The sequence below is a fragment of the Delphinapterus leucas genome, chromosome 12 (genome assembly GCF_059928025.1).
Source record: "Delphinapterus leucas isolate spDelLeu-1000000601 "Yukka" chromosome 12, BTC_Dleu_Yukka2, whole genome shotgun sequence".
Lineage (NCBI taxonomy): Eukaryota > Metazoa > Chordata > Mammalia > Artiodactyla > Monodontidae > Delphinapterus > Delphinapterus leucas.
Genome location: NC_143140.1, coordinates 21,982,195 through 22,009,593, shown reverse-complemented (window position 1 = coordinate 22,009,593; position 27,399 = coordinate 21,982,195). Strand labels below are relative to the sequence as shown.

The 27,399-nt window shown below is 36.4% G+C and overlaps 1 long non-coding RNA gene across 4 annotated transcripts in view; it reads right to left on the bottom strand.

Annotated features, from left to right (window-relative positions):
- LOC149747846 (uncharacterized) overlaps positions 1 to 27,399 on the bottom strand; it is a 325,556-nt gene that overhangs the window by 269,484 nt on the left and 28,673 nt on the right. For 3 of the 4 annotated variants that reach the window (XR_016395135.1, XR_016395134.1, XR_016395136.1), the window contains exon 3: positions 5,266 to 5,354. The exons of the other annotated variant lie outside the window; for it this stretch is intronic. This is a non-coding gene — a long non-coding RNA (uncharacterized LOC149747846). The remainder of the gene's footprint in view (positions 1 to 5,265; positions 5,355 to 27,399) is intronic. 4 annotated transcript variants of the gene reach the window in all.

The window sequence follows — 27,399 nt, the reverse complement described above, 5'->3', positions numbered from 1 at the left end:
AAATGCAAGGAAATCATAGGTATTTGGGCTTCCCAGGTGGCGCAGTGGTTAAGAATCCGCCTGCCAATGCATGGGACACAGGTTCAAGCCCTGGTCTGGGAAGATCCCACATGCCGCAGAGCAATGAAGCCCATGCACCACGACTACTGAGCCTGCACTCTAGAGTCCATGAGCTACAACTATTGAGCCCACATGCCACAACTCCTGAAGCACACGCACCTAGAACCCCTGCTCTGCAACAAGAGAAGCCTCCCAATGAGAAGCCCATGCACCACTACGAAGAGTAACCCCTGCTTGCTGCAACTATAGAAAGCCCATGTGCAGCAATGAAGACCCAACGTAGCCAAAAATAAATAAATAAAAACATAGGTGTAATATGCTTATCAAATTCAAAACTGACCTGGAACCAAGGGGACCACTCAATTTGATTAACTGACTAAAATAAGATGCACAAAGGATCTAGGATACCATAGAAAGATAGGGAAATCTAACAAGACAATATGTAACAGAATAAAGTGTTTTCATTTAGGAAATATTGAGAAAGTATGTACAGGTGTGTCCAGAAATCAAAATTAGAACCATTTCAGGAAAGAAGAAAAACTTTTACTCACTGCAAGAAAGAATATCCTAATAAATTTTTAGAGATTGATCAGAACAACTTATTCTAGAATTGTTCATGCTGAGAACATTCCCTCAATCTTTTCCTACCCCTGGTTCTCACTCCAGACCTTCTGAACTCATCCTAAAGTTGAAAATGACTGATCTTAGGTGCAACACTATATTTTAAGCAGTTTTCTACCATGGGTCAGCTTTTCCATTGAAAATAGAAGAAAAGGGATTACTTAAATAATATATTTGCACAGCATCTCACAGATTAAATTTGTTCTACAAGTGTCATTTTATTTGACCTTCACAGTAACCTTTTGAAGTTTTCAATGGAGACATTATTATTCTCAATTTTATTTTTATTTTTTTTATTTTTGCGATACGCGGGCCTCTCACTGTTGTGACCTCTCCCGTTGCGGAGCACAGGCTCCGGAAGCGCAGGCCCAGTGGCTGTGGCTCACGGGCCCAGCCGCTCCGCGGCATGTGGGATCTTCCCGGACCGGGGCACGAACCCGTGTCCCCTGCATTGGCAGGCGGACTCTCAACCATTGCGCCACCAGGGAAGCCCTATTCTCATTTTTATATGAGAAGGTTTAAATTCAGAGAGAATAGGATTTGCCCAAGGGCAGAGTAAGAGCTCTTGGTTAAAAGCCAAGGTTAAAACCAAAAGTGATAGTAAAATAAAGTTGGTATTAGATTCCAAATATGGGTGTTTCCTAATTACAATGGAGCAAAAATATATGCTCTCTCATGGAAATACAGATAGAATTCATTGACAGAAGCACAGAGATAAGCTGCCCAGGAAAATATCAGACTTTGCCTAGCTCTGAAAATGACCTTGAGTCAATTCTTTATCTTTTAAATGCCCCTTCTTGCCTTCTTGTCTGTCCATAAAACTTAACTATTACATAACTAATAAAAGCTAGTAGTTAAATGCTAGAAATAAGTCAATAAAGGAGTTAATGAAAAAAATTAAAAACCCAAAATGTGCCTTCTTGAATATTCATGTTTTTCCTATAGAGTTTTTCATATAATAATACATTATATATTAAATAATATTACAGTAATATATATAATAGTCCTTGCAGACAACTCCAGCCCTATAAATAACTCCACTAAACTGAAAGGATATTTTGCTATAGTAATAGTGATCAGTCAACACATAAATAGCTACCACTGAATTTTAGAGAATTTCGGTGTTTAATTTGAGGGCATGGTTTGGCTCGTATGGCTGGGCTGTCCTACCACAAGCGTGACCAGACCATAGGAACTGAGAAACACATTTATCAAAAATGAAATGTTCAATGACTCCTTTTACTATGTACAAATACACTGTGTACCTATCATGATTATGAGGTTGTGAATGAACATTCAGTCTCCTGGTTTTGAACAGAAAATGTCTTCATTCACATACCAGATGAGATTTTTCAGGTGATGTGTGAGATTTCCCCAAGGCAAGTAAATTGAGACTATATAGAACCCATGGAACTACTAGATGATTAGTGATAAAAATTCCACCATTTTTATGGAAACTGAGGGAAAGTTACAATTTGTTAAGTAGCAGACAAGAGATATATGGCTCACAAGTGAATTCATCTTCATTTATTATTTACTGTCATTTGTTATCCTATGATTCAAAATATTAAATTCAGTCAGTGTGTGGGGCTGATTCACTTCTTGCCTTTAATGTTACGTGTCATGTGTGAAAGAATTGCTTTTGCAATATCTACACGAACTGCATCATAGCTCACTGTACTTTTCCCTCACATCATTTAGCATGGCTTGCACTTTGTATTTGTGTGATGATTTCATTGAATCTTATACCTCTCATCCCCCAACCAGATCCTATGAGTACGAGGACTGTGTGTCTGACTTGCATATCACTGCATTCTAGAACCTAGCTAGAGGTGGGGAGTGGGTGGATGACCAGAGGACAGAAGGTATGGCTTTCTCCAGTGCACTGGATGCAATAATGGCACATCTAAGATGGCACACTCGTCCTTGGAAGAAGTGGTGGCCAGACTTACAGAAAAAAAAAATATATATATATATTTATATATATATATGTATGTTTGCAATGTCATGGGACTTTGGCCCTCCTAGCCATAATTCTCTAACCTTCTCATTCTCTTTGTTACATTTTTGTTTTAACTGTTTTCCACTCACAAATAATGTCTATTCCTGAATATCTATAATTGTCTGTGTGAAAGGTGAGGTTGAGGACACTGGAAACTACAGAGATGTTCATGGAAAAAAAGAGTGATTTAGGACTTCGTGGGAATAAAAAAATGAATGGGTCAACAGAGTGCTGTGGCTAGAGGAAGACCAGAGTGGAGTTTTAGAAAAGAACTGAAGCACTGTGTAGGGAATGAAAAGAAGTCCAGTATAAACTGCCCCTAAAACTGACAGAAGCAGCCTCTGGTCTACACCCCCTCTCTCATAAAGCACATGGGACACTGAAGGAAATCTGCTAGCTTCTGTGGACCTCAGTCCAAAAACAACTGCAGGAGGGCATGTTGTATTCTTTATAGAAAGAGACAGCCTGTCATATTAACCCAGGTTGTTTCTTTACAATTTTGAAAACCTCAACGTTGTAGACAATGAGTCCTCCTTCTAGGGTGGACATTTCTACTTGTTCTCAATGCATAAATAGTATTTTTAAAAATAACAATTTTATACACAAGGGTACACAAAAGTAGTCCATGCTCATATCCATAGCTTCTTCAACCCTATATTTTTCGCTTCCTTTTTCGACTTTTCCCATCTAGAGGAATTCCCAACTACATCAGAATCACAGTGGCTCGGTGATCTGGACTTGCACGTGTCCAGGCAGACATTCCTATAATGAAGCTCACAACCTGTTTCCTCTACTCTCATATCATCTTTAAAGTTCCCCTCTATTTTCTGCATTTTGCATTTCTTCAGGAATACATGAGTTGTACTTAATGGGAAAAAATTAAAGTAAAAATACACTTACTCTGCTTAACGTGAAACTTTCTGAGCATGCTCAGTGCCTTTATCAGTCATCTCCTTGCTAGGACTCTTACATCAGATGCTCCTCAAAGATTCTGTCTCTCTTGTATGCCATCGCCAACATTTCACCTCCATCTTTTTTTTTCCCATTTACATCAATGATAAACCTCCACTATGGATGCAGTTTTTGCTCTGGGATTAATGTTTTGAACAGATTTCCTAAAGCTCAACTCCCACCTCAGTCTCTCATAAAGAACTCAGATCTTGTTTTTGTTTTGCTCATGCCTGCAGCTGTAGGTTAGTCAAATCCCACCCAGCCCCAAATTCCAGGGATCCCTGCATTGGGCACAGCTCAAGACCTTTTACTTCCCCAACAGGGCCATTCATGACTGTAGGGCCTGGGAAGGGTCCCAAGATTCTAAGGGAGCCTCTGTGAGTTTAAGGTCTGAAAGTTGGAATCAACACACTAATAAAAGAATAAAGAAATTGAAAATCAGTTTGTAAGGTTGTCACTGGGTAAACCATAAAACGTGCTCAGAGGAACCTTTGAAATCACAGTGTCTTAAACTGATATTTTACAACTTCAGATTTTGCGTAGACCAAAGAAAGCACTCTGAGTCGACTTCTCTCTTACTCTTATATGTGCTCTAATGACAAGGAATCCAGTTATGGCCTAATATGCCTCATAGATTCAATCAGGCATGGAGTTTAAGAGTAAAGTCAGGTAAATGGGGAAGACCCCCTAAGGTTCCTACAGTGTTTCTCCACCTAAACTAGTTTTAGTGGATAATACTAATACCTGCCTGTCAAGAACAAGCATCAGCACTTTTCTTGACATTCCCTTGAGTTTATTATTTCCTGAAACTCAAAATATAAATACATTGCTCAGAACCAGTAGAGCACCAAGCCCCTAACCACCACTGATATGTTACCAAAGGATGCATATTGGAGAACCCTGAAAGGGGTGGAAACAGGACAGTTTTTATATTTTGCTATAAGTTGGAAACTCATGGTACATCATGGCATGGGAGGCTGGGTAAAGGAGGAAAATGAGGGCCCTGGGCTACAGAAATAAGGAGAGAGGGAAAGAAAAAGAAGAAAAGGAAGAGGAAGGAGATGGAGAAGAAGAAAAGCAAGAACAAGAAGAAGAACAAGAAAGAAAAGGAGAAGGAAGAGCAGAGGAAGAAGAAGGAAGAGAAGAGGAAGAAGAAGGAAGAGAAGAGGAAGAAGAAGGAAGAGAAGAAGAAGAAGAAGGAAGAGAAGAGGAAGAAGAAGAAGAAGGGGAGGAGGAGAAAAGAACATTAGAACTTTACGCCTAGCTAAGCAGCTCCAGGAGGAAGAGTGAGGATCAATGACCATCATACAGGCTTTGCTTCCTTCTCCATTAGCGGGGAGATACATCGGGCATGAAAGCATCATGAGCAGCCTGAAGAGAAAGAGGTTCAATGACTTCACTGCACAGTGAAGGAACTTGAACTCAGCCACTAGAATCAGGGTCCCGGATGTCGATGTTTGGTGGAATCTACCTGCCAGCTGATCTTTGAGAGCTGAAGTGATTTTCTCAGTGACATAGAAGGTAAATGAGTGTTTTGAGACTAGAACTCGGGTCTTCTGACTCATACTTCCGAACTCTTTCAAGCTAAGCATGGCCTGGTAAGGGACACATCTCTGTCAGCAGACACTAACCTGAGATGCCTTGATCGTGCAGTCCTCCACAATAGACACTATGAAGGTATCATCTCCCTCAGTTCCAAAGTCAGTATCTTTCACTGTAACTTAACAACAAAACAAAATCAAAGAGAGCCTGTGAGATTTACAATAGGTAGAATAAAGATCTAGGGTATGGGGTGTAAAAACTTTAATGAATGTTTTTTAAAGGTACCGTGTAATCTGATTAGATTTAACCTGTTCATTATTCTACCTTAACCATCTGGAACTCCTCTGAAAAGTTCCAAAATACACTACGCTTGAACAATTTACAATTGCATGGGTTAGTCAAAATCAAACTTATGTAAAGAAGATTAAAGGGCAGCAAAAAAGTTACTGTTTAACTGAACTTTACTTTTACACACTTTATAAATTTAAATTAAAAAGCATGAACTGTGGCTGTATAACTCCCTTGTTTACTTTAAGAAAGAAATTCTACAGAGGAAATTATATCAATGGAAAAGGAATCATGAAATCAGTCATTTATTGCCTTAGTTCCTCATCTGACTTGTGTATTATTTGAAAAATAAAACATACGTATGCCATGTTAAACTAATACTGATAATGTTAAATACTGAATAAGTTATTAATTTGAAATAAGCTTGTTATTTATACCTGCAGAAACATAAAAGAGAAGCATACACTATTCAAGTAAGGTAACTAAAAAAACGACAAACTTCTGTAGAGGTTTTCTTTCCCTACTCCCATTTTGACTTATATTCTAGTGGTTTATGATCAGAGCTGGAGCATAACATCAGATATTGAGTGTTAATTGCCTGATGCTATATCACCACGCTAACAATATTTTTATACTTCAAGTGCCAAATTCTTGAAATTATAGGTGAATCAGAAGGAGGGCGTATAGGCCGAGTCCTGGAATATGGCAAGTCTGACAAGGATGAAGACGCAAAGGGATATATCAACTCATAAAAAGATACTCAACAAAGGATGCAGCTGCTTGCCAGATCAATTCCATCATCACCACGACACTTCCATCACTCACTTGCTAACAATTCAAAATGGAGATAACACAATCACAATGTCACTTTATCTAAGGACCACCCCAAAATCTCCTGAGGGCTGAAACAGCAAAATTTTGCCAACTCATTTATTCCACCTCTAACACAGAAAAAAAAATGAATTAACAAAAAGTTCAAATGGAAGTTGTCATTTGAAAAAGTGTGACATTAACAGAACTACATATGTTCACCAGTGTTGACACTTATTGCTCTGTAGGCATGGAGAAAAGGTAGAAAAATTCTGGGCAATCGGAGGGGCAGAAAAACACTTTATATTATACCTCTCAAATGGCAAGAGCTAAAACAAGATTTTTTTTAATTCAAAATTGCTTTCTGCAAGTTTCTTAACTAAACAGAGGTCTGAATCACTCTTACAAAATACACAGCAGCACATTCTCATACTAGAGTCTCTGGAGGGGATGGGCCTGTCAAGAGTCACATACTGAAACAATTTGTTCATGGATGTTTAGTTATAGATTTCATATTTTTACCCAGGGAAAAATTAACAGTATTTCCATGTTACAGAATATGTTGGGTATAATCTACAGTCTGGCAGATGCTATATTCTATTCATGATGAAAGAGAATTTGTCAGATGCTTCTGAAACATGTTATTTGCCAGATTATATTCCCTTTCTTATTTAATGAAACCCAATCACCTAAGACAGAAATCTGGAAGTCATTCCATTTTCTTGACTCTCTCTCATCATCCATTTCACATAGATCATAAAGTCCTGCCTACTTTTTGCCTTAGCATCTCTGAAATCCCTCCTCTCTTCTCCATCCTCACTGCTCAGAATTACATTAATTTCTCCCTTAGACCATTTAGGAGCCTCCTAACGCTTTATTCTGTCTCTTTTCTTTCCCACATCCTTTCCACCCTGTACATTCTAGCAAAGCAGAATAGCTCTAGAGCTTGAATATGATTAGCTTACTTCCTTCTGGAATAAGAGCCCTGCATGTTTTCATTGCAGTCTCCCCACCCGGTATACACTGCCCGCACAGCCACTGAAACTTCTGCCATTCATTGTGTGCGGACTGTTCTCTTACATTTTAGTGTTCTCTCTGTTTGTAAGGCCCTTGCCTCCATTATTCTTCTTTACCTTCCAACTCTTGCTTATCTTTCAAAATTCTACATGTACCTCTCCTCTATAAAATCTTTCTTGTTCTATTATTTTCTGAATTCACTTCCTTCCTCATGTTCTCCTAAGCCCCTACATGTCTCTGCTAGAGCATGTAAATCCTTTCCCCTGAGAACTATGTGAAGGCAGGTTCCCATGGCCCAACAAATGCAGCACAAAACAGACACTCAATAAGCTCGATAAGTGGCTGCAAAATTGAACTGATGAACCAAGTCAAGTATTTATCAAGATTGTTCTTAAGTAACATTTACTAAGGGAAACAAACAAAGATAAACAGAAATATTATCAAATGACTAACACTGCAAGCAACTGAACATTTCACTAACACAACATTTTACATCAACTATACTCCAATAAAAATTTTTAAAAAACTACTTAAAACATAAAAAAAGAAAAAAGAAAGTTTATCTTTAAAATATTTTGACACCTGTGAACTAACTAATCTAAGCTACATACAACACACAGTTATACGGTATTCTATACAATACAAATATAATAAATAAGATCCCTATAATGACATGTCAAATTTGTTGGATGTTCTTCTGACTTACTGTTGCTCCTAGTAACATATGACCTGAATCTTGGACTCAAATTCATGCAGGGTAGTAACAGAGTTCCTGAAAGCCCAGAGCATTTTCTTCAGCCTATGAGAGGCTGGGGTGAAAGTAGCCAAAAAGACCTCAAACGCAAGTTCTGAATTTTAAGCCCAGGTGTATTATTCCACAGGGAAGCTATGGTCTACTCCATAGCTCCAGTTCATCCCTTTATCCGAGGTTTCCTAAAGTCTTTAAAACTATCCATTCATCCACTAAATGCATTATGATCATTCCTTTAAGATACTGCCAAAAGGAATGCTTTCCAGACCTGCTCCATGATAAATATAAGTAGAAGAAGAGCAGACTTCTTTCTTTCACATTAATTTTGTGCTCAGGGTCTTGAATGCCTTTATAGTACCTTTTCTTTATATACTGGATACACATAACAGAGTTGGAGACATTGCAAAGTTTTAAACTTTTAAATATCTTAACCATCTGGCTCCATGTCACTTTCTTCTGTTTCCCTTCTTCACTCAAATCCATTGAGGTCCTGGTTTCCTTCTGTTTCAGAGGATGAAACTCATGGAAAGAGCCCTCTCTGTTTTATACACTACTGTGCTAAAACACTCTGGAAGGTCCTTTGCAGCCCAAATAGTTCTAAAATATTGCTCAATATTGTATCATTCACATTTTGTGGAATTATTTTTTACAATATTATACAAGCTTCAGGTGTACAACATAGTGATTCAGAGTTTTTAAAGATTATACTCCATTTCTAGTTATTATAAAATATTGGCTATATTTGCCATGTTGTACAATATATCCTTGTAGTTTATTCTGTACATAGTAATTTGAACCTCTGAATCCCCTACCTTTATCTTGTCCCTCCCAGCTTCCTCTCCCCACTGGTAACCACTACTTTGTTCTCTATATCTGTAAGTCTGTTTCTTTTTTGTCATATTCACTAGTTTGCTTTATTTTTTAGATTCTGCATATAAGTGATATCATACAGTAGCTGCCTTTCTTTGTCTGACTTATTTCACTAAGCATAATACCCTCCAAGTCCATCCATGTTGTTACAAATGGCTAAATTTCATTCATTTTTGTGGCTGAGTGGTATTTGACTGTGTGTGTATATATATATATATACACCACATCTTCTTTATTCATCTACTGATGGACACTTAGGTTGCATATCTTGGCTATTGTAAATAACGCTGCTATAAAGATTAGGGTGCAATTATCTTTTTGAATTAGTGTTTTTGTTTTCTTCACATATACACCCTGGAGTGGAATTGCTAGATCATATGGTAGTTCTATTTTTAGTTTATTTATTTATTTATATTTGTTTGTTTTGCATCTTTATTGGAGTATAATTGCTTTACAATCGTTAGTTTCTACTTTATAACAAAGTGAATCAGTTATACATATACATATGTTCCCATATCTCTTCCCTCTTGTGTCTCCCTCCCTCCCACCCTCCCTATCCCACCCCTCCAGGCGGTCACAAAGCACAGACCTGATCTCCCTGTGCTATGCAGCTGCTTCCCACTAGCTATCTACCTTACGTTTGGTAGTGTATATACGTCCATGCCTCTCTCTCACTTTGTCACAGCTTACCCTTCCCCCTCCCCATATCCTCAAGTCCATTCTCTAGTAGGTCTGTGTCTTTATTCCTGTCTTACCCTTAGGTTCTTCATGACATTTTTTTTTTCTTAAATTCCATATATGTGTTAGCATACTGTATTTGTCTTTCTCTTTCTGACTTACTTCACTCTGTATGACAGACTGTAGGTCTATCCACCTCATTACAAATAGCTCAATTTCGTTTCTTTTTATGACTAAGAAATATTCCATTGCATATATGTGCCATATCTTCTTTATCCATTCATCTGTCGATGGACACTTAGGTTGCTTCCATCTCCAGGCTATTGTAAATAGAGCTGCAATGAACATTTTGGTACATGACTCTTTTTGAATTACGGTTTTCTCAGGGTATATGGCCAGTAGTGGAATTGCTGGGTCATATGGTAGTTCTATTTGTAGTTTTTTAAGGAACCTCCATACTGTTCTCCATAGTGGCTGCACCAATTCACATTCCCACCAGCAGTGCAAGAATGAAATCAAGAAAACACTCCCATTTACCACTGCAACAAAAAGAATAAAATATCTAGGAATAAAACTACCTAAGGAGACAAAAGACCTGTATGCAGAAAATTATAAGACACTGATGATAGAAATTAAAGATGATACAAATAGATGGAGACATGTACCATGTTCTTGGATTGGAAGAATCAAAACTGTGAAAATGACTCTACTACCCAAAGCAATCTACAGATTCAATGCCATCCCTATCAAACTACCACTAGCATTTTTCACAGAACTAGAACAAAAAATTTCACAATTTGTGTGGAAACATAAAAGACCCCGAATAGCCAAAGCAATCTTGAGAATGAAAACCGGAGCTGGACGAATCAGGCTCCCTGACTTCAGACTATACTACAAAGCTACAGTAATCAAGACAGTATGGTACTGGCACAAAAACAGAAAGATAGATCAATGGAACAGGATAGAAAGCCCAGAGATAAACCCACGCACATATGGTTTTACCTTATACTTTTAATTTTTTGAAGGACCTCCATATTATTTTCCACAGTTGCTGAAACAATTTACATTCCCATCAACAGTGTACAAGTGTTCCCTTTTCTCCACATGTTCTTCAACATTTTTCATTTGTGTTCTCTTTGATGATAGCCATTCTTACAGGTGTGAAGTGATATCTCATTGTGGCTTTGACTTGCATTTCCCTAATGATTAGTGATGGTGAGGGTTTCTCCATGTGCCTTTTGGCCATCTGCATTTACTCTGGAAAATGCCTATTCAGGTTTTCTGCCCATTTTTTTGTTTCTTTTTTATTTATTGAAGTATAGTTGATTTACAGTGTTTCAGGTTTACAGCAACGTGGTTCAGTTATACACATGCATATGCCTATTCTAAGTCTTTTCCATTACAGGTATTACAAGATATTGAATATAGTTCCCTGTGCTATACAGTAGGTCCTTGTTGTTTGTAGTGTGTATCTGTTAATCCCAAACTCCTAATTTATCCCTCCTGCCATTTCCCCCTTGATAACCATAAGTTTGTTTTCTATGTCTGTGAGTCTGTTTTGTAAATGAGTTCATTTATATCATTTTTTTCGATTCCACATATAACTGATATCAGATAATATTTGTCTTTCTCTGTCTGACTTCACTTAGTATGATAATATCTAGGTCCACTCATGTTTCTGCAAAAGGCATTATTTTGTTCTTTTTTATGGCTGAGTAATATTCCTTTGTATAATATGTCACATCTTCTTTATCCATTTATCTGTCAATGGACATTTAGGTAGCTGTTTATATATTTTGGGTATTAACCCCTTAATGGTCATGTCATTTGAAAATATTTTCTCCCATTCAGTGGGTTGTCTTTTCATTTTGTCAATGATTTCCTTTGCTGTGCAAAAGCTTTTAAGTTTAATTAGGTCCCATTTGTTTATTTTTGCTTCTGTTTCTTTTGCCTTAGGAGACAGATTAAAAATATATATTGCTACAATTTATGTCAAAGACTGTTTATGTTTTCTCCTAGGAGGTTTATGGTTTCTGGTCTTAAATTTAGGTCTTTAATCCATTTTGAGTTTATTTTTGTATATGGTGTGAGAAAATATTCTAATTTCATCCTTTTACATGTAGCAGTCCTGTTTTCCCAGAACCACTTATTGAAGAGACAGTCTTTTATTCATTGTATATTCTTGCCTCCTTAGTCATAGATTAACTGACCATAAGTCCATGGGTTTATTTCTGGACTCTCTATTCTGTGCCATTGATCTGTGTCTGTTTTTGTGCCAATGCCATGGTGTTTTGATAACTGTTGCTTTGTAGTATAGTCTGAGGTTAGGGAATGTGATATCTTCAGCTCTGTTCTTCTTTCTCAAGATTGTTTTGGTTACTCTGAGTGTTTTGTGTTTCCATACAAATGTTAAAATTATTCGTTCTAGTGTTGTGAAAAATTCCATTGGTATTTTGAAAGGAATTGCACTGAATCTGTAGATTGCCTAGGGTAGTATGGTCATTTTAACAATGTTAATTCTTCCAATCCATGAACATGGCATATCTTTCCATCTGTTTGTGTCATCTTCAATTTTTTTTCTCAGTGTCTTATAGTTTTCCAAGTACAGGTCTTTTACCTCCTTAGGTAGGTTTATTCTTAGGTATTTTATTCTTTTTAGTTGTAAATGGGATTATTTTCTTAATTCCTCTGATAGTTCATTGTAGATGTATAGAAATACAACAGATTTCTGTACATTAATTTTATATCCTGCAACTTTGCCAAATTTATTGGTGAGCTCTAGTTTTTTGGTGGCATCTTTAGGATTTTCCATGTATAGTAACATGTCATCTGCAAACAGTGACAGTTTTACTTCTTCTTTTCCATTTTGGATTACTTTTATTTCATTTTCTTGTTTGATTGCAGTGGCTAGGAGTTACAATACTATGTTGAATGACAGTGGCAAGAACGAGCATCCTTGCCTTGTTCTCGACCTTAGAGAAAATGCTTTCAACTTTTTACTGTTTAGTATGATGTTAGCAGTGGGCTAATTACATGTGGCCTTTATTAGGTTGAGGTATGTTACCTCTATACCCACCTTGTTGATAGTTTTTATCATAAATGGACGTTGAATTTTGTCAAAAGATTTTCTGCATCTATTGAGATGATCATATAGTTTTCATTCTGCAACTTGTTAATGCAGTGTATCACACTGACTGATTTGTGGGTCTTGAGCCATCCTCACATTCCCTGGAACAAATTCTACTTGATCATGGTTATAATCCTTTCAATGTATTGTTCGATTAGTTTGCTAATATTTTGTTGAGGAATTTTTGCATCTATGTTCATCGGTGATATTGGCCTGTAATTTTCTTTTTTGTGTGTGATATCTTTGTCTGATTTTAGTATCAGGGTAATTCCGACCTCTTATAGTGAGTTTGGAAGTGTTCTTTCCTCTGCAATTCTTGGAACAGGTTAAGAAGAATAGGTTTTAATTAAATAGCATGCATAACACATTTATTTATTTAATAATTAATATTGATTAAAGTTGGTGATTTGTTTCCTTTGCTGATCATTGAGAATTTAATGACTCCTCCCTAAAAGCATGCCCATTCACACAAAAATCTCATATATAATTAATTTCAAGTGCTTCAAGCACCCTCTGGAGCTTGACCACACTGTGTCTCGAATTGTTTATCAAAGTTTTAACATCAATATTCCACTTAATGGATTTTGGTTTTCCTGCAGAAAAATCCACAGTAATTCAGAAAAATTAAAATTACATCTAATTTGAAATTATTGTTAATAACTATTTCATATCTGTGAGACTTCTGCAAAGTATTTGATGTCTCTGTCAGATAGTGTTGCATAATTGGATACATGTGGACCCAGGAAAAACGAAACAATGTCTTACTGAGGAGTATTTTCAAAGTGCCATTAGTTGATAATTGAATGACTATTTCCTCCTCAAATGCTGGAATGTTGACTGTTAACTTGGAATAGACACAGATTCTTTATCTACTCTCTGGTTGTATTTGGCTCCGGAAAACCATTACTTCATATTCTGTAAAAATATTTGGAAGTTTTTCTAAATTATGATAAGGCACATGACCTTAATTTATCATTTAGGTGAATGAAGAAATTTATCAATCTGTGGGCACATGCCTGTAGCAGAAGCTATAACACTAACCAAATATGCCCACCAATTATTCCCTTACATTTCCCTGTCTCCCCACAATTAAGTAGAACCATGTGTCTCATTCTGGCCAATAAAATGAAAGTGAGATTTATGCACATCATTTCCAAGCCAAGGTAGTAAACAGCTGTTGTGTGCATATCCAGGCTCTCTCCTCTGCTGTAGTGACTGGGAGGTTGTGTGTTCCAGATGAGGCAACTGGAGTACGGTAGAACCTCTATCAGATTTGATTTCTCTGTGGCTATATGAGGCCAAGTCTTGGCTGCCCTACAACGGCCAGAATTGAGAGTAAGAAATAAATCTTTATGATTTTAAGCCACTGGAGTTTCATGGAAACTATTACACTGCAACATAGGCCTAGCTTGGTCTAACAGTGTTGTGATGGTAGCTACTGGAACATTTGCACTCAGATCCAATCTGTTTTAGCAATCTCGATATCCTCAGCTTTTACAAATCATGATATTTCAGAATACTGAACATATCATGCCCATACGTGACCACTGGAAATCTTAGACATGTTTTTATTAACTTTAGTGTCACTTTAAAATATTTTAATATTTCCTCACTTCAAAAATATTTCATACCTTTTTCCCTTCATCAGCAGGCATAGTTCAACGTCAAAAGCAGAGTCATCTTGTATTTGCAACAAGTGTCATTATATTGCATGCTTAAAAGACATGTGATCTAGACTAGATTCTTAATTTTCATGTTTTTCTTATACCACTGAACCAAGATCCAGAGGAAAATTGTTGTCATCAATAAATAATGTATGGATTGGAATTCAGGTTATATAGCATAAACACTGTGACTAGCAGTCCACCAAAATATTTGCTTCCCTTCGTGAATGCCAGATTTGAGACTGGAAAGTAGCTGGCCATCCAGGCCTCACATTTCTCAGTCTCCTTGGAATTAAGTGTCGCCATATCATTGACTACAAACCACTGGGGTGTGAATGGAAGTCATGAATGCCATTTACAGGACTAGCCCATAAAGTTCCCCAATATAGTGCTCCTTTATGCTCTTGTCTGTTACTGGCAAGCTAGTATGAAGAAGACCCTCAGAGTAACCTTCAAGAGGGAAGAGACTGTCACTCTTGGTCCCTGATGAGCTAGCTATATAAAGCAAGGATGCCCCCAAAGTTTTTATCTATTCAGTACTGCTAGTAGGACAAGAAAAATCTATTATAACCTATGATAATTAAATATTGTACACATTTGGGTCTATTTGTTACAGAAGTTAACCTTTTCTAGCATTCTTCGTTGAATACATAAATGGTGCCCAATGGGTAATAATTATCTTATACTTTTTCAAGTGTGTACTAAAAGCATAATATATATCTTAAACTAATTTTTAAAAAATATTTTATCATACTATAGGTTTTCAGTGGTGAATGAAACAAAAAATATTGGAAAGTACCACTCTCTCATATAGGCACCAACCTACCCCCAGCACTGATTCATATACAGCATATTGCCATGCTTGTTTACTCCATATTCTCACTAGCATTCTGTTAGTATTGTTGGCTCAGATAATTTTCTAAATTATGGCATGTAGAATACTATTTACATCATAATGATGATGATGCTTTAATTAACCATTTAGTGGTAACTACTATTTAGGACTCTAGAAACACAAAGATGAGCAGGACATAGTTTTCCCATTTGTACTTGCTCACAATCTAGCCCAGACATTCTTAAATGTCTTTCTACACACACTTCCTCTTAGAAATGTTAGTGATTTTTATATGAACAAAATGCTACTGGTCAAATAAACTTGGGAAGCCCTTAAGTAAGAGCATCAGCTCTGGAGTCAGATTGCAGACTCTACCCCATAAGAATCCATGACTTTGGAAAAGCTGTTTAACCCTTCTATTTTTCTGTTCCATTACTTGTAAAATGGAGATAAAATTTTACCCCTTACTTTATGGATAAAATTAAATGATGAATTTAAAGTGCTTAGCATAGTGCTCGATACATGGAAAGGGCTCAACAAAAGTAGTTATGATTGTTAACCCCTTTTATCTCCATCTTAGAGACTCAGAGTATACAGTAGCGTAGTATAATCTCTGAGAAATCTTGCAATAAACTAAATCAAACCCAACTAGAACAACAATTTTAAAAATCCTGCTTACCAGGGATTTTATAATTACCTGTTTAGATATAGTTATGGGGAAACTATATATATACACATAATTAAAGGGGAAGACTTTATTATCCTTATCCTTATGCTTAATAACATTCAACAGAACAATTTTCTATTAACCGAAATTCTGGTTGCACCAGTCAATTCACATGTAGAAGGGCACCTGCTCAACACAGAAACAGTCCTCTTAGAAGAGAATGTCTTCTAAGCTGACTGTATCTTGGAAGATTCCACTGTACTTGAGATGTTAGTTAGGCATTTAGTGACAGTTTAGTTAACAAACCATATCATGCTCATTTCTGCTTCATCAAAGATCTGTTTCTTCCTTCACAGATTGAACCTTTTCTTGCATATTGTCGCAGGCTAGACCCAATACGAACTTGCGACAGGTGCTCAGATTTGATTTTCTGGTCAGTTTCACTTAACCAGCTCACTGCTCCTCCCTGATGAGAGTTGCTGGAATGCCTCACTGCTCAAGACCCTTTGGGAGTAGATTTCATGATGTGTGTCTCCAGTTTACTTTGTAATTTTCTCTTGCAAATTTCCTGGAAAATTAGCCAAAAAAATTTTTTTACTAAAAAATAGTAATAAATTTAAGTCTGGCAGAGTAACAAGCCCGGAATAGACACTCAATAATTGATGGTTTCTTTTCTCCTTTTTGACGCCCTTCTTGTATCATAGTAATGGTCACTCTAAGGTGGTTTCATGATTATAGGGAGTCCTCAAAAATAGGTTTTGGCTAATTAAGAATTTCAGTTTCTGGTTGACTCCTTCATGCAGCAACATTATTTATTATTCAAATAAAAAACTGGTAAAGTAGTTGAAATATATTTAATTCATTTATATTTTATATTTAAATCATCTTTAACATGTGTGCCATTATTATAAACATCAGTTATTACAATGTAATACTTGTAGGAACTAACAAAAGAACAGAAATTTGCCCCTGAACTAAATGATCCTAAGTTACATTTCTGTGATTCTTTTTGCTACTATTGTTTCTTTTATTGTTGTTACTATTGTTTGGCTTGATTTGTGAGAAGATTACCCTTGATTTGTGATCTGCTTTGCATTTCTCTATACTATTTCTCAGATCTGTCATCAGCACTTTCAGTGTGCCTGGCTACAGCAACTCTGGTTTCCACTTCCAATATTATTTCTCATTTTTTATCTTGGAAAATAAATAACCAAATTATTAAACTTGAGGTTAAAAGGCACATAAATAAGTTATGAATGCAGGACTGAAATATCTCATGCACAAAGGACATAAATTTGGGGTCAACTAATATGACGACCAGAGATTCTGTTTGTTAATGTTTAGATTCTCAGTGGAATTCCAGAAAATTATTTTGTTAGAGACTTGAATTCTGGATAGGAGCTATTTACTATAGGATTAATGGAACAGAAAACACGAGAAAGCAAATACTTGTTAAAACAGAGTAATCAAAATGAAGATATGGGACTTCCCTGGTGGCCAATGCAGGGAACATGGGTTGAGCCCTGGTCCAGGAAGATCCCACATGCCAGAGAGCAACTAAGCCCGTGCGCCACAACTACTGAGCCTGCTCTCTAGAGCCCACGAGCCACAACTACTGAAGTCTGCGCAGCTAGAGCCCATGCTCTGCAACAAGAGAAACCACCACAATGAGAAGCCTGCGCACCACAACGAAGAGTAGCCCCCGCTCGCCACAACTAGAGAAAGCCCACGTGCAGCAACAAAGACCCAATGCAGCCAAAAATTAATTAATTAAATTTATTTTTAAAAAATGAAGGTATAAAAAGATAATTTTTTTCATAGCTTGTCTTGCTATTTTGCAGCTAAAATACTGTGGGTACTATATCAGATGTGTTTAATTCTATAAGGTTGAAGATTTCTTCTGCAAGGTAATAAGTAACATTATCATTTAGAAATCATTTTCCCTTTATTGAACATAAACCATGAAAATATGCCTTGAAAGTTTCTGAAACTATCTCTTATTTTAGCGTTTTTTTCAGAGGAAGTTTTATTGGTGAACAGAAGCAGTTTTATTCCCTAATGTGCATAAAATAATTTCTTTTCAACATGAAATTTTCCAATATGAAGCAGAACATAAAAACATAAAATAGGGTTATCTCATAACATCAAATATATAGTAATTAATGTTGAATATAACTACTTTGATTTGTAAATACATAAAAATATGAGTCAATGGAATCACTATTGAAAATGTCCTTAATAGTATGTAATAAACTCATACTCTAACAAAGTAGAAGAGAGTCAATGATTCCTCAGATGGCTAAATTTGAAGTCTGTCTGATTCCAATTTATTATAAGCAAAGTACAAATTTACAAGAGAATTTAATTAGAAAGCAAATTGTGAAACAATTTCTGTACCCTGTATTTAGAAGTCTTCATTACTAATTTAGACTCCTACTACAAGCAGACCTCTTTTCATCGCACTTTGCTTCATTGTACTTCACAGATCTTGTGTATTTTACAAATTGAAGGTTTGTGGCAACTCTGTGTCCAGCAAAGCTATCGGCACAATTTTTCTGACAGCATTTGCTTACCTCATGTCTCTGTGTCACGTTTTGGTAATTCTCACAATATTTAAAACTTTTTCATTATTAATATACTTGTTATGGTGATCTGTGATCAGTGATCTTTGATGTTACCATTATAATTGTTTTGGGATGCCACGAACTGCACCCACATAAGATGGTGAACTTAATCAATAAATGCTGTGTGTTCTGACTGCTTCACCAACCGGCTGTTCTCCAGTCTCTTTCCCCCTCCATGAGCCTCCCTATTCTCTGAGACACAACAATATTGAAATTAGGCCAATAAATAACCCTACAATGGCTTCTAAGTGTTCAAGTGAAAGGAAGAGTTGCATGTCTCTCACTTTAAATAAAAAGCTAGAAATAATTAATATTAATGAGGAAGGCATGTGGAGAGCTGAGACAGGCAGAAACCTTGGCCTTTTGCACCAAAGAGCCAAGTTGTGAATGCAAAGTAAAAGTTCTTGAAGGAAATTAAAAGAGCTGCTCTAGTGAAAACACAAATAATAAGAAAGCAAAACAGCCTTATTGCTGATATGGAGAAAGTTTTCATGGTCTGGATAGAAGATCAAATAAGCCACAACATTCCCTTAAACCAAAGCCTAATCCAGAGCAAAGTCCTAGCTTTCTATAATTCATAAAGGCTAAAAGAGGTGAGGAAGCTGTCGAAGAAAAGTTTGAAGCTAGCAGAGGTTTGTTCATGAAGTTTAAGGAATGAAGCTGTCTCCATAATATCAAAGTGCAAGGTGACACAGCAAGTACTGGTGTAGAAGCTGCAGCAAGTCATCCAGAAGATTTAGCTAAGAGAATTCATGAGTGTGGCTACACTAAACAACAGATATTCAATGTAGATGAAACCAGCCTTCTATTGGAAGAAGATGCCATCTAGGACTTTCATAGCTAGAGAAGAGAAGTCAATGCCTGGCTTCAAAGCTTCAAAGGACAAGCTAACTCTCTTGTTAGGGGCTGATGTAGCTGGTGACCTGAAGTTGAAGCCAATATCCATTAACATTTTGAAAATCCTAGGAGCCTTAACAATTATGCTTAATTTGTTCTGCCTGTGTTCTATAAATGGAACAAGGAAGCCTGGATGACAACACATCTGTTTACAACATGGTTTACTGAATACTTTCACCCCACTGTTGTGACCCACTGCTCAGATCAAAAAGGTTTCTTTCTAAATATTATGGCTTGGGTGACAATGCACCTGGTCACCCAAGAGTTCAGATGAAGATGTACAACAAAATCAATGTTGTTTTCATGCCTGCTAATACAGGAGTAATTTTGATTTTCAAGTCTTATTATTTTATTATTTTAGAAATACATTTTGTAAGCCTATAGCTGTTATAGATATTAATTCCTCTGATAGCACTGGGCTGAGTAAATTGAAAACCTTCTGCAAAGGATTCACCATTCTAAATGCCATTAATAACATTCATGTTTCATGGGAAGAGGTCAAAATATCAACATTAACAGGAGTTTGGAATAAGTTGATTCCAGCCCTCATCCTCATGGACGGCTTTGAGGGGTTCAAGACTTCAGTGGAGGAAGTAACTGCAGATGTGATGGAAATAGCAAGAGAATTAGAATTAAAAATGGAGCCAGAAGATGTGACTGAATTGCTGCAATCTCATGATAAAACTTTCACGAATGAGGAGCTGCTTCTTCTGGATGAACAATGAAATTGGTTTCTTGAGGTGGAATCTACTTCTGGCAAAGATGCTGTGAAGACTGTTGAAATGAAAATGAAGGATTTAGAATACTATGTAAATGTACCTGATAAAGCAGCAGTAGGGTTGGAGAGGACTGATTCCAATTTTGAAAGAACTTCTACTGTGGGTAAAATGCTATCAAAGCACATTGCAGGCTACAGAGAAATCATTTATGAAAGGAAGAGTCAATAGATGCAATAAACGTCACTGGTGTCTTATTTTTAAAAATTGGCACAGCCCCCCCAGCCTTCAGCAACCACCACCCTGATCAGTGCAACCATCAAATTGGGGCAAGACCTTGCACCAGCAAAAGGATTATGACTCACTGAAGGCTCAGATGATAGTTAACATTTTTAGCAATAAAGTAATTTTTAATTAATTGCTTTTTAGACATAATGCTATTGCACACTTAATAGACTATGGTACATTGTAAACATAACTTTTACATGCACTGAGAAACCAAAATAATTGTGTGACTTCCTCTATTGCGGTGGTCTGGAAACAAACCCACAGTATCCCCAGGTGTGCCTGTTTACCTTTTGCCAGATATCTCTACAATATATTTTTAACAACATACATAAGGAACATACAATTAATTATCTCAAATGTATAAAAACATGGTAAGGGACAGTTAAAATAGCAGATAATCTTAAAGATAACTAGTTTAGTTTCTTAGAACTTTGGAGTATTGGAGAGTGAGTTTTCCATTTGACTATAACTTGAAAAAATGAATTTTAGTCTCTTTTCTCTCAACATGCCTGAGGTCCAGAAAATTATTCAAACTGACTAAAGCCTATACTTTACACACCTATAAATAAGACTTCCTGATTATCAAACAGTGGCTTCCTCACTTTATTCACTTATTTCACAAATAAGTATGAAGAGCTTACTACATGTCAAGTGTAACTCTAGAGTTGCAGATATGTTATGGACCATACCCTCATGAATCATCAAGTGATAAAACAGATGCTCAAACAAGCAGAAATGCATGATGCCATGAAAGCACGGGGTATCTGAGGAAGCCCTGCCCCAAATGAGGGAGGTTGGGAAAGGCTTCCCAGGGAGATGAGATCTGAAGAAAGAGGAGGATTTAAACCCTACTTGTTTGTTGTGTTGCTTTGGGAAAACTACTTAGATTAAGTAAGACTCATTAATTTTTTCTGAAAAATAACAGTACCAGTGTCACAAATTACTGTGAGAATTAAATTATATCATGCTTAAAAATCACTGAATATAATGCCTGCCATATAGTAAACACTTAAAAAATTTAGAAAGGCTGAACCTCAAACTCTTTGTTAACAATTATAATTATTTCAGTAATAATCACTATTTTAAATAACCACAAATTAACAGATACTATCTTCTGGACACCTCACTGATGTTTTTAGAAAGACTGGTGTCAACACTAAAAATAAATGAAAAATAATAATATCTAATTGTTTAGAAAGTGGCTGATAAATACGAAGTTGCCATTTTTGTATGTCAAAAATGGTCAAATATTAGCAACTTACCTGGTTCAACCTAAATATTTATGTCATTGTTATTCTCAAAGTGAATACTAAGTTTTATCAATATTTTCATGAACCTCAGGAAAGGGCTAATTAATACATACTAGCCCATCTCAAATACTTTGTGAAAAAAAATTTACTCTTGCCAAAAGAGGGCAGAGATATTTAGTACAAGCTAAATTCAGACTTTAGAGATCAGCATTACAAATCATTTCACTTCAAAGTGTGACTGAAGTGATAAATCACTCGTGACAAGATAATGTTTAAAAAGAGCTTGCATTTTCCTTGTAAATATGGATTCGATTTGCAAAGTCACCTTCTTGAAAAGAAAATTAGAGACAACTTATAGAAATTGCCTTACGATTTTCCTGTGATCAAGTAACTAAAAGAAACTGTTGCCCCCTCGCTCTTCTGAGCCCAACAAGTTCACCTATTTTTGTGACTGCAGGTGTGAAAAGGAAGTTCCACATAAAACTCTCCAAGATACAGAAGAGAATGAGATTCTGAGAGGTATATATTTAGTTAATGATAAATTTGTTCCATGATATACGATCAATGGCACATTTCCATGAATGCAAAAAGCAAGGGCCCCTTAGCCACAAAGACAAAGTCACTAATGTGTGTCACTTCAGTTGAATACTTAATTAGCTTCAAATCATCATCAGTCTAAAACTTAGGTAAATCTTTCCTGTTATAACCGAGTGAAACATTTTGAAGTGTATCTAATCTTTTGAGGAATTGATAATTATGTGAGAGGAAATACTGTGCTAAAAGACCTCAGGATTATGCTTTAGTCCCTCTTGCCACTAGTTTAAGAAGTGCCACTTTCACTTTACTCATATCAACATGTATCCAATATAAGGTTTCAAATCTATTGCTTTATTTGGAGAAGGTGGTTTTACAGCAATCAAAACCATATTTCATTATGCAGCAGAATTTTCAGAGATGGGGAAGTTAGTGGTGATGTCAAAATCTAGCATGTGGTGCACCCCAATGTTCATAACAGCAGTATTCACAATAGCCAATACATGGAAACAACCTATATGTCCTTTGACAGATGAATGGATAAAGAAGATGTGATATATATGTAATAAAAGAATGTCATTTGGAGCAACGTGGCTGGACCCAGAGATTATCACACTAAGTGAAGTAAGCCAAACAGAGAAAGACAAATATCATATGATGTCACTTATATGGGGAATCTAAAATATGACACAAATGAACTTATCTACAAAACAGAAACAGACTCATAGACACAGGGAATAGACTTGTGATTACCAGGGCAGGAGGTGGGGGGGGGGGAACGGGTGGAGTGATAGAATTGGGAGTTTGGGATTAGTAGATACAAAGTATTATATAAAAAATAGATTAAAAATCAATGTCCTACTGTATAGAAAAGGGAAGTATATTCAGTATCCTGTAATAAACCATAATGGGAAAGAATATGAAAAGGAATATATATACGTGTGTGTGTATATATGTATAACTGAATCACTTTGCTGTGCAGCAGAAATTAATGCAACATTTTAAATCAACTACATTTCAATAAAATAAATTGTTAAAAAATCTAGCATGTGGAGTGATACCTGTGAAAAAGGCAGAGTAAGAAAGTCCAAATTCTACCACTGCATTAAATCAATGAAAAAAGAGCAAAAACTTTCAGAATCAACTTATTTGGAACTCTGGAAATTAACCAAAGACTTGTAGCAACATAGGTAGCACTTATTGAAGGAAAACAGCTGATTTTCAGTAAGAACAGTGAAACTTGTGGCATTTTAACTTACCCCACTCTCATTTCCCTCACCTCAGCTCAGTGGTAGCCTTGAAAATAACAGCCTGCATTCCCAATACTGGAGGGAAAAGAATAAATCTCATTCACAGAGAATTTCAATTATTTGTTTTGACCTGTCTGATGGTTCCCTGGAGGAACAACCCAAAACTTTTGTCTTTACTTTGCCTAATTTGAAACTGACCCAGTGCTAAAGTTGCTTCCTGGGGGACATTTGTCAAAAACATTTGTAGGCTGATGTCTTGGTTGCTGCTGCCTGAGATAATGGGTGACAGTTGGGACTATCAAAGACTGTTGTATACTAGCCGAGGAGCTTAAAAGGTAAGGCTGAGGAGTGAGATGTACATGGGGGCTTTGAAAAGCTCCAATACACTGTTGGGAATATAGAAGGTCGCACACATGATTAGACCTGTGCAAATGCTCAGGCGAGACCTGAGAAGGTCCTGAGCTTTCATTTCCTGCTAACCTTGAGGTTCTGTGGAAGCAGAAAGGGAAGGCTAAGGCAGAGTTGTAAATGCCCTGGCTAAGCACTGACAGTAAGAAGGAATTTCCCAACAGAGAGCCAAACTGCAAAAATGAGAAGATTTTTTGTTTGCTTTTGTCTATAGTCATTTAAGGAAATCTCTGTAAAATCACTAGCTAACAGACTTCAGAGGAGACTTTCACAGCCACATACAACAAAGAAAACAGAATTGACACAATCAGTTTAGAAAAGTCACCAAACAACCAACCACTAAAACAAGCAGCAACAATAAATCTGGGAAGAGTTGAGAATCTGATTTCCAGAGTTGCCACATTCTAATATTCAAAATGTCTGGTTTTCAAAAAAAAATTAAAAGGTGTGCAATGAAACAAGGAGTATGGATCATACACAAGAAAAAGGAAAGCATAGAAACCTCTTGAGGAAGCCCAGACACTACTAGACAGAGACTTCAATCAGCTATTCTAAATCTCTTTAGCATGCTAAAGGAAGCCATGTCTAAAAACCTAAAGGAAGTATGAGAGTGATGTCTTATCAAACACAGAACATCAATAAAGAGATAAAAATTATAAAAAAGGAACTAAATAAAAATGTGGGGGCTGAAAATACAACTAAAGTGGAAAATTCAAGAAGGATGGAGCAGATTTGAGCAAACAGAAAAAGAATTAATGAACTGTAAAATAAGTCAATTGAGATCATACATTCTGAGGAACAGAAAGAAAGACAAATAAAAAGAAGTGAACAGAGCCTAGGAGACCTGTGGATCACCATCAAGTGAAAAAACATGCATGTCATGGTAATCTTAGAAGGAGAGGAGAGAGAGAAAGAGGTAGGAGAAATATTTTGAGAAAAATAATAAATGAAAACTTCCAAAACTTGATGAAAAACATTTTTTCTGCACTTTCAGGAAGCTCAACAAATTCCAAGTAGGAAAAACTTAAAGAGATCCACACCAAGCACACTGAAATCAAACACTGAAACCCAAGATAAAGGGAGAATCTTGAAAGCAGCAGGAGAGTAGTGACTCATCACATACAAGGAATACCTAATAAGATTAACATCTGATTTCTCATCAGAAACTGCAGAGGCCAAAAGGCAATGAGGTTACATATTTAAATTACTAAAAAAACAAACAAACAAACAAACAAAACCTGCGAAACAAGAATTCTGTATCTGGCAAAACTAGCCTTCAACAATGAAAGAGAAGTTAAAGCATTCCCAAATAAACAAAAATTGTGACAAGTCATTGCTGGCATATCTGAGACTCTAAAGGTAGTCTTTCAGGCTGAAATGAAAGAACTTTAGACAGTTAACAACTCCACATGAAGAAATAAAGAACACTAGGAATGGTAACTATACAGATAAAGATAAAAGACAATATAAATGTATATTCGGTTTTTAACTCCTTTTTTTTCTATCTAGTTTAAAAGAGAACTGCATAAAGCAACAATTTTAAATTGAGATTGATGGGCACACAATGTATAAAGATGTAATTTGCAGCAATAACAGCATAAAAGTTGAGGGACAAGTTATATAGAGAAATTTTTTTTTACTATTGAATTTGGAATTAATGTGAACTTGAGGGACTTCTCTGGTGGCACAGTGGTAACGAATCCTCCTGCCAATGCAGGGGACACAGGTTTGAACCCTGGTCCAGAAGATCCCACTTGCCACAGAGCAGCTAAGCCCATACCCCACAACTACTGAGCCTGTACTGAGCCTGCATACTGCAACTACTGAAGCCCACATGCCTAGAGCCCATGCTCCACAATAAGAGAAGCCAACACAACGAGAAGCCCATACACTGCAATGAAGAGCAGCCCCTGCTTGCTGAAACTAGAGAAAGCCCATGCACAGCAACGAAGACCCAACAGAGCCAAAAAATAAATTTAATTAATTAGTTTATTTTTTTAAATCTGAACTTGATTGTTATATATTAAGGTGTTAACTATAATCCCCAGAGCAACCAGGAAAAAATTAACAAAAAAATATAGCAAAAGAGATGACAAAGAAATTTTTTTAAGTACAATAGAATATATCTATATAACACAAAATAAGGCAACAATGGAGAAACTGAGCAACAAAAGACATAAAACACATTGAAAACAAAATCTAGCATATGATCGTGGGAGTGGATGGAAAAGTCATATGGAGAAAATGATTATTGGAAATGAAAGGTCAAAGTAATGGACAATTTGGGGGTATAAGAATTTTTATCCCTGTGGGTGTTAAGGTGGCAGAAAGGATAAGAGGTTTTAGGGAGGAGATGAACGTCCAGGAGCAAAAGTCCCCACTGGGTGAGGAAGAGAGGAGGTGACACCAACAGGGGGGGAGAGAAAATGTTCTAGTCCCAAAGGTTCAGGAGGACAGGCGCCAAAGTTATGGTTGGCAGCAGTGAAAGGAGGTAAGAAGACATACCCCTGATACTGGCCTGTGAAATGAGAGAGAAAAGAAATAAGATACTCAGAAGGCAACCAGAAATCACAGTCTTCTGGGCTGGACAGGGTGGGTCTCAGTAAAGCGAGTAGGTGACAGAAATAGTCACACACACACAAACACACACTGACCTAAGTCTATTTTCCTCCTCTTTTAGCATTATTCCTACAATGTTTCCTTTTCAATATGCAGCAGTGTTAGGACTTGGGTTCTCTAGGTAATACCTAGTAAGTACCGCATAAGAAGAAACACAAAAACAATGAAATATCATGGACTCAGTTCATTAGCATAGTGTTCTAAGTAGCAAAACTAAAAAAGAAAAATTAAAACAGACAAAATATTCTCAAGCATACCTATATTAAGACACTAGCTATTGTAGTAAAAACAAAACTATTTGGCAACGATTAGATATTCCATATTCAAAAGACAATCATATCACTTGTAGTTGAAAAAGGGAATCTGAAAAGCAAAATATTTTGGTAGGCTGAATAATCATTCAGAGAAAACTGCAGTTAGATAAGCAAAGGCATTTACTAAAGATGCTAATAATTACATACTACTATTCACTTTCAAAGAGCTAATCTGTTGAAAAGAGCTTACAAGGCTAAAATTGTGCAAGAGAAAAGATAGGGATATTCAAACGAAAGGGCTCCGTTGCACTGTTGCAGTACTGAAGCATTTAAATGCTGTTTGCTCCAGTTCCTGTTCCTGGCAGCTCCTACACATAAATAACATCAAATCAGAAATGAATTTTGTTTATTTTCCCAATGAATTATTCAAATTCCAGAACAATCCACATATCCTAATGTGTTCTATTCACATTTTGAAACAGCACCTTCTCCTCATTCTCTGAATTTTATCACCTTAATGAACAGTTAAAATCACAGACTAGGAGAATGACAATTACTATATACGTAACCTTGGCTTAGTTTCTTAGCTTCCCTGTAACTCAGTTTCCTTATATGTAACATGCAGAAAATAATACAGTTGGCCCTCCATATCAGCAAGTTCTACATCCATAAATAT